Source organism: Fukomys damarensis, unplaced genomic scaffold (assembly GCF_012274545.1).
Source record: "Fukomys damarensis isolate Sample0158 unplaced genomic scaffold, DMR_v1.0_HiC HiC_scaffold_20, whole genome shotgun sequence".
NCBI lineage: Eukaryota > Metazoa > Chordata > Mammalia > Rodentia > Bathyergidae > Fukomys > Fukomys damarensis.
The window spans coordinates 29929732-29939173 of NW_022900932.1; positions in this window are offsets into that span (position 1 = coordinate 29929732).

Here is a 9442-nt window from a genome sequence, read left to right on the forward strand (position 1 = left end):
CATAGTGGTCACACCATTCTGCACTCCCACCAACATTGGAGAAGGGTTCCTTTTCCCCTGCAGCTCCACCAGCATTTGTTATTAGTTTCTTTCATGATAGCAGCCATTCTTTCTGGGGTGAGGTGGAATCTCAGCATTGCTTTCATTTGCATCTCTCCAATGACCAGTGATGTTAAACATTTTTCATGTGTTTATTTGCTATTTCTACTTCTTTGTCTGAGAAATGCCAATTCATGTCTGATGCCCATTTTTGGATTTGGTCTTTAAATTTTGATTGTTTGATGTTTTTAAATTCTGTATATATTCTAGATAGTAGATCTTTGTCTGAGAAAGAGCTGGTGAAAAAATTTCCCCCACATTGTGGGTTGTCTCTTCGTGCTATTTGGTTTTTTTGCTGATCAGAAGCTTTTTAATAAGATAAGAACCCAGTTGTTGATTCTTTATGCTAGTTTCCATGATACTGAGGATTTGTTTATGGAATATTTTCCTATGCCAATGTCTTCAATAGTTCTACCTAACCTCTCTTCCAGCTGGTTTAGTGTTTCTGTTTTAATATTTAGGTCTTTAATCCATTTTGAGTTTAGTTTAGTGCATGATGAGATACATATAGGTCTAGTTTTAATCTTTGGCAGGTTGAAACCTACTTTTTCCAGCACCTTTTATTAAAGAGGATATCTTTCCTCCAGTGAGGGTGTTTGGCTCCTTTGTCAAAGATGAGGTGGCTGAGTGTGTCTGGAGTTGTTTCTGCAGCTTTTAATCTGTTCCACTGGTCTTTGGGTCAATTTCTTTGCCAGTACCATGTTGTTTTTATCACAGTAGCTTCATAATGTAGTTTCAAGTTGGGGAGTGTGATACCCACTACCTTGTCATTGTTGCCTAGAATTGCTCTTGCTATTTCAGGTCTCTTCTGAATGATTTTTTGGATTGTTTTCACAAGGTCTGTGAAGCATGTTGTTGGAATTTGTATTGGGATTGCACGGAAACTCTATAGCAGTTTTAGAAGTATAGCTATTCTCACTATGTTGATTCTTCATTCCCAGGGACAAGAGATATCTTTCAATTTTCTTTTTTTATTATTAAGTTTATTGGTACATTTTAGGGACATAGTACAGTTACATTCATCATTGGGATCTTGTACCTTTGCATGATGTATCTTGGTTCTTATTCTTTCCCCATTCCCCTACTGTCCCTTCACTCCCTCTACTCTTGCCTATTCACAAAGGTTTTGTTTCCATTTTTTCCTTTTCTCATCTTTATTCTTTTCCTTTTTTTCCTTTCCCCTACCCTTCCCACTTCCCCTACTCTTTAACACCTTTTCTTCCTATTTCACATTATCCATTATACAATTTGAACCTTATTTACACTTTAGTTTCTCACACCATAGAAAGTATTAGGTATTTACATATGAGTGTCCCATTTATTACACTTAACAGTGTGCTCAATGTGCATCCATTTAGCTATAAATGTCTGTAGTTTCTTATTCTTTATGGTTGAGTAGTACTCCATTTTATAGAAAAACCACATCTTTATCCAGTTTCAAGCTGATGGACAATTGTGCTACTTCCAAGTTTTAGCTGTTACAAACTGCCACTATGAACATGAGTGCACATATATCACTGTGGTATGATTCTTTTAATTCTTTTGGAAAGCTACCCAGCAGAGGGATACCTGGGTCAAATGGGACCTATAATCCTATTTTTTGAGGTATCTCCATATTTATTTCCACAGTTGTTGCACCAGTCTGCACTCCCACCAAAAATGGAGAAGGGTTACTTTCTCCCCACAACCCTACTAACATAGCATTTGTTGTTGGTTGATTTTTTCATAGCAGCCATTCTTTAGGGGTGAAGTGGAATCTCAGTATTGTTTACATCAGCATCTCTGGAATGACCAGTTAAATTGAACACTTTTTCACATATTTTTTTGCTGATTTTACTTGTTTGTCTGAGAAATGTCTGTTCATTTCAGTTGACCATTTTTGAATTGGGTCTTCATATTTGGGGGGTCTAATTTTTTTGAGTTTTTTATAAGTTTTTGTTTAAGGAACAGCTGGTGGAAATTTTTCATACATTGTAGGTTGTCTTTTAGCTCTGTTGGTGATTTCTCTTGCAATTCAGAAACTATTTAATAAGATGAGATCTCAGTTGTTGGTTCTTTGTGCTAGTTCCCATGATACTAAGGATTTATTTAAAAAGTCTCTTCCTTTGCCAATATCTTCAAGAGCTCTACCTAATTTATCTTCCAGAAGGTTTAGTGTTTCTGTTTTAATATTTAAATCTTTAATCCCCTTGGATTTTAGTTTAGTGCATAGTGAAAGATAGGGGTCTACTTTTAATATTTGGCAAGCTGATTTCCAGTTTTTCCAACACCATTTATTAAAGAGGCTATCTTTCCTCTACTGAGGATGGTTGGCTTGTTTGTCATGGATGAAGTAGCAGAGCTGGGAATTTAGCCCAGTGGTTCTACTGCCTTCCTTGCAAGTGCAAATTCCTGAGTTTGATCCCTGGTACAAAAAAAAAATGAGGTAGCTGAATATGTCTGGAGTTGTTTCTGTATCTTCCAATCTATTCCACTATTCCTTGAGTCTGTTTCTTTGCCAGTACCATGCTGTTTTTATCACAGTAGCTTTGTAGTATAGTTTCAAGTTGGGGATAGCGATGCCCCCTGTCATATCTCTGTTGTCTAGCATTGCTATTGCTCTTCTAGGTCTCTTCTGGGTCCAAATGAATTTTTGGATTGTTTTCTCTAGTTCTGTGAAATATACTGTTGGGATTTCAGTTGGGATTGTATTGAATCTGTATAGCAGTTTTATAAGTATGGCCATTTTCTCTATGTTGGTTCTTCCTACCCAGGAGCAAGGGATATCTTTCCATTTTCTTATATCTTCTTTAATGTCTTTTTTCAGATTGCTGATGTATTTAGATTATTGCTTCAGGATTAGTCTCAGCTAAAGTTTCTCTGGAGAATATAGTACCAAGAAAAATCTCAAGCAAATCCTACTCTTGCCATATGCTGGCCACATAGGAAGCTACTCTGCCTCCTTTTGTCTCTGACATCAACATCAAAACAGTACTATGAAATGCATTAGGCATTCCCACCTTTACTGTGTACTGTGTTGCTGTTGTGGAGTGAAATTTGGCTTTGTTGGAAGACACAGATATGAACAATTACTTCATCCCATTAGTTCAGGTGTTAGAACACAGACAAAGTGCTGGCAGGTGGAGAGTTTTATGCAGCATACCCTGAATATTCACTATGTCCTTTGCATTACTCTAAGCAGAGGGAGGGTGACCTGCATTTGCCATGGTATAAACAGGGGTCACAGTACAGATCCTTCAACATAGATCTAACAGATAAAAGGAGGATGCCCAGGCAAGCCTACATCATCTGGGTTTAACACACATCATGTGATATGGTATATACTCAGTAAAGTTTTTTGAGTAAATAAGGGTACAGAATCAGGATCAGTGCTGGAATGTGAAAGATCATAGAGAGGAAACAATGTTTTAATGACTTTGAAAATCTTGTTAATTATAAGAATTCTCTATGGTTGATGCTTCCTCTGTCCTTACCTGAACCCTCTCTCCTAAGGTGTTTCAGGATTGGTTCTTTTTTTCATTCATTTAGTTTTTTGATACATTTTAGATATACATCATGATCACATTCATTATTGGAAATTTGTACCTTTACAATATATATCTGAAAGGGAATAGTGATGCTCAACAACTAGGACACACACACTGAGAGGTACACCTGGAGATTTTATTCAGGAGGGAAGAGAAAGACGAAGAGGAAGAGAGAAGAGCAGAACACAGAGAGAGAGAGAGAGAGTGAAAGAGGAAGTGTTGGCTCATCTATTAGGGCCTAGAATCAATGACTTCCTTATTAGGGCTATTCTTATCCTACCACAAGCCATGTTGCTCTTTGAAATTTGCACCTTTCAGAAGCTCTAAGTGTCAGTTCTATATGCTGATGTGATCTTGGGGAAAAGGAAACTTAACACAGGGGTTTGAGGGTAGAAGAACCCGGAAGTCCAGCCCAAAATGGCAGTGTCACAAAATATTTACTTCCCTACCAATGTCTTGGTTCTTATTTTTTCCCCAGTCCCCCTCCCTATTTACACAAGGTTTGTTTCCATTTTTTTCCTTCTTTTCTTTTCCCTCTTTCCTTTTCCCCAACCCCCTCCTTAGTTCCTCTTCCTTTTGAACATTTTATTCCTATTTCACAGTATCTATTATACATTTTGGTCCTCATTTACATTTCATTTCTCACACCAGAGAAATAATTCAGTGGAAAGGGTTAACTTTGATTCCAGGATTGGTTTTGAAAAGTCTTTACCAAGTTTGAGGGGTCTAGGAAACAATGAAATGCTTCCCTAAAAATTTCTCCTTCCCTGTAGGCACTGTCCTAGTCATCTTGTTATGGAAGGAATTGGCAAGGGACACACAGAGAGGCAGCAGAATGGAAGTAAAATACCAAAGTTTATTCCATTGATGGGGATCAATCACCCCTAATCACAGTGCCCTGATTGACCCATTACTGGGCTACAACTCCCTCTTTTATAGGGTTTTACAGCCTTGATGTCATTCAGGTGGCTACATTGCATTTTCATGGTCCACATTGCTGATATTCAAAACATGATGGCAAGGCAGTTGAATTTCAACCAGGATGTTGCACTTCTTTGGTAGGGGAGGTTACCTTTAAAATTCATTTAGTTATCTATTCTAGCCCAGGGGAAATGGGCCTGTCTGGTCAGCAAAGTTAACAATGGTTCCTTTTATTTACAAAATTTTTTAAGGAGACTAGATGCCTCCAGTGTCTGTTGATTCTGAACTAAACAAAGCAAACAGCAGAAGTTATTTTACATTGTGACATTTCATAGGGTGTTTGGTATTAAAGTGTTCTCTCATTGATGAGCAGATAGGGATGGGATAAGCCAAGGAGAGGGATTGCTGAACAGGGCCCTGACAGCTGCCTCCTAGGACAAACACAGTCCTTCCCTCACTGATAGTAGCTTAGGTCTTCTGGCTCCAGACTGTGGGTGAATCTCAGCTATGTCACCCTTGAACTTTATGACAGTGGGTGAGTTATTTCATCTCTCTGATCTACAATTTCCTCATTTATAAAATGGAAGTAACAAAAAAATTGACCAATCAGTATTATGAGGATCAAATATGTTGATATTTGGGCAGCATCTAGAATAAACCCTGGCATACTGTATATCAAATAGTCAGTGCTCTGTGTGTGTTATATGGGCATGCATGTGCATAGAAAGATAAAATATGATAATAGTACATAAGATCCTAATGAGATAACTGACATTGTGAAATGAGAAGAAAAGGGCTAAAGGTGTGGGTAAAGTGGGAAGGGCAGGGGAAAGGTAATAAGGGAAAAGAAAAAAATACGAGAAAATGAAAAAATGGAAATAAAGTGTTTGTAAATGGGGAGGGGAGGAGGGGGTGAAGGGAGGGCAAGGGACAAGGGGCAAAAATAAGAGTCAAGACCTGTCATGTAAAGGTACAAGATCCCAGTGATGAATGTAACTGTACTATATACCTAAAATGTACCAATAAACACAATTATAAAATATGAATCAAGAGTAGAAACAAAATGAAGACATGAGCAAAAGACCATCTGGGAGTCAGTATGGCAGCCAGATCTTGGTGTTCTGTTGTATATAAACAATTTTCCCAACCATCAACATCAGACAAGGCCACTGTAAATGTGATGGATCAAGACAAAACATGGGATTGCTCCATAATCATCTTTCATTCCAAGCTAACCTGAGTGACTTCTTGTTTCATTATGTATTACAGCTTTATCCTCATGTTCATCCTTCTAGATAAAAGAATGAGAAACCCAATCATAAAATTACTACTGCATCCTGACAGCATCCAGTCTAAAGCAAAACCTCTCCCAAATCACCATGACTGCCACAAGCCCTTCCTAACCCCAGAACACCCTACAGTGCCTGTGTTATATGTTCTCCTCTGTGCAAAGGGTAATAAACTCAGGTTATCAACTCCAGGTGAGTTCCTGGTAGACCGGACCAAAGGTATTGCTAACCACCTTATGTGGAAAATTCATTTCAGAAAAAGCAAAGAACCCTGTAGTTAGAGTATGCAATCTGACGTCTCTAGGCAAATAATTTTTGTAATAGTGCTTTTTTCCTAGTATGTTTTGAAGAGCTTCCCTAGAGACAGCACTGATCTGAAGAACAAGGAAAGAAGATGAGAACATTTATTGAGCTTATCCTAATAGAAAGGCACAGGGTGAGATTCTTTTCTTTTTTTTTTTTTTTTTTTTTGAGACAGGGTCTCACTATGTAGTTGAGACTGACCTGGAACTCACTGTGTAGTCCAGGCTGGTCTTGAACTCACAGCGATCCTCCTGCCTCAGCTTCCTGAGTGGAGATTTGTGGGAAGCCAGCCATGGCCCATTGGTACCTGCTTCTCCGAGGATTTTCCCCGCCGGGCGTTCCAGACAGCGGTGTCCTCCTTATTTCGACTCGACCGAGCCCTTTTTGATAGCAGGCTTCTTCTGATTACGAACCGCTCGCCGCTACAATTTCAGATCCCTGTTCGGGCACCACTTGTCGCGAGCCAGCGACGCAGAGCACTGTCCAGTGTGGGAAGCCAGCCATGGCCCATTGGCTTTTTGAAAGATAACATTTGTTCCTCTTTAAGGACTGCACATGTTAAACTTGTTTCTGACCCTGCACGAGAGAAACTCGGATAGCCAAAGATCTGTAGGAGTCAGGTACTTCCTGTTAAAGATCTGACGTTAGCTATGGGAGTCAGGTGTTTCCTGTTGATGTGCCTTTAAAAGGCTGATGCCTGCCTGCAGTAAATGTCGCCTTGATCAGACTGTTGGCGTCCTTCCTTTCTCTCTGCCCCATCTCCACCCCGCTGCTCTTTCAGGTTTGAGACACTGCTGGACATTGCTCTGCGTCGCCGGCTCGCGACAGTCCAGCAGTGCCTCAAACCTGAAAGAGCAGCGGGGTGGAGATGGGGCAGAGAGAAAGGAAGGACGCCAAGACAAGAGTCTGATCAAGGCGACGTTTATTGCAAACAAGCATCAGCCTTTTAAAGGCACATCAACAGGAAACACCTGACTCCCACAGCTAACGTCAGATCTTTAACAGGAAGTACCTGACTCCTACAGATCTTTGGCTATCCGAGTTTCTCTGGTGCAGGGTCAGAAACAAGTTTAACATGTGCAGTCCTTAAAGAGGAACAAATGTTATCTTTCAAAAAGCCAATGGGCCATGGCTGGCTTCCCACAGAGATTCTTAACCCAATTATTTCACTTAATCCTTAGGAGAACTCTGGATGGTAGATATTTGTTAATTACATTTTTACAGATGAGGAAGTAAAGTACATGAGAAACCAAATAATTTACCCACAGTAATTAAAAGCTGGTAAGTGCCCAATCCAATAGTCAATATTCAGTCAGGAACACATTCCATTACATGACTAGGAAGAACATAGCAGAATTTTTGTGATCAAGCACTTTTATGGCATTACCACTGGAGGAATAGAAAGTAGACTAGGCTTCTTTCCTACCCCTAACAGGGGTGTTATGGTTGGGTTGAGATGTCCCCATGAAGCCTCATGTGGACATAGGCTATTTTGGAGGTTGCTGAATCTAGTGTATGATGCTGGGATTAAGGGTGTGTGATTACTAAATGACTACACATGAGTGATTGGTTTAGCACCACCCTAATCCTGGTAGTCTGAATAAAAGGGGCAGGAAGAAGCTGTAAAGGTCCCTTGTTGCCTTTGCTACCTTGTGTGCCATGCTGTTTCTCCTTTGTGATGCCTGTTTGCCATGCTGTCTTAGAGCCCCCTGACTACAGACAGCAACCTCTGCAAACTGGAGGTAAACAAACTCCTTTACCCTTTAACTTTTGCTGCTGGGTATTTTATCTCAGCAACCAGAAAAAAGTAACACAAGGAGTGAGGATGGAGAGTAGGGGTAGATGTGAGGCAGGGGAGAACTGGCTCCTTCTTTCTCTTTCCCCTTCCTATGATAAATACAGTATTTTCTTGGTGGATTGAAGACATTTCATGAAGGAGCCATAGCCTTTGCATTTTTACTCATGTCAAGGCTTCTTTAGATCTCATGGAAATGAACAGAAATTAGAGCTTTTGAGTCCCTCAAGAAGGAGGTTAAAGTGCCAGGAGAATTCACTTCCAGACTTACTCCCCATGTGACTCTTGTAGGTCAAAGGTTATCTTCCTTGCAGCCAGGATGAGGCGCTCCCCCTTCCCAGCTGTGCACTCTCAGCTATGAGCCTCATTTGCATAAATTGCTTTCAACATGTGGCCTACATTGCCTGGAGGGGGCAGGTGGCGTACATAGTAAGATATAGTCTATGTTCATGACATTTTGTAACTTTCTGGTCACAGTGTCCTGTAAACATGAATAAATAAGCAACTTTTGACCACCTAGTTTGCCTGTGTTGTCCCAGATCTTTTGCAGCTCAGCATAGCAGCAAAGTAAGTTCCACTCAACACAGCTTAAGTCTAAACCTAGCTGACCACCTGAATTTGGTATATGTCCATTTACAAAGCAGATACCATGTCTCTGCATCAGTTTTATCTGAAAGCGGTAAATACAACAGAGTCTCCCTATAACAGGAGTTTTCGTTTTCCTCACTATTGATTACTATTGTATCTTCCAATAACAAAACTTTTTCCCTTTGGGGCAGTAACCCTCCTCTAGTCAATGGGCTGTACCTACTACAAGGCTTCATGGGTGAACATATAATCTAAGCCTGGATCAGGGATGACCATGGGCCCCGGTGTAAACCAGTAAAAGCTGCCCACAGGACTCTAGCCAGAATCCTGTGAAAGATACCCTCTTTCCATTACTGCAAACTTGGAGTTGCTAGGACCTATCCTTGGGGAGAGTCTTGTCCTGTGCTTCTAAATACTGGTCTCCCAGCCCTAATATGACAAAACCATCTAAAAATCTTTTAGAAAAGTACAGATTCTTCGAATCTTCCTCCAAAAATTTCTGTCATTTATGGTGGAACTGGGATCTGTTTTTATAAAACATATTGGCTGCTGGGGATTTAGCTCAGTGGTGCTGCTACCTAACTCGCAGGCACAAGGACCCAAGTTCAATCCGTAGTACCAAAAATGAAATAGAATAGAATAAAATAAAATGTATTGGCCATAATTTTAAAAGCAGTAAAAAAAAATGGACTCAGTTGGAGACTGGATAAAGAAGATGTGGTTTTTCTATAAAATGGAATACTATTCAAATCATAAAAATGATAAATTAGATTCATTCATAGGAAAATGGATACATATTGAGGATATACTCCTAAGTGAAATAAGTCACACATGTGTAAATACTGAATAGTTTCTCTGGTGTGAAAAGCTCTAATGGTACATAAGATCGTGATGAGATAATTGACAAAGTGAAATAGGAA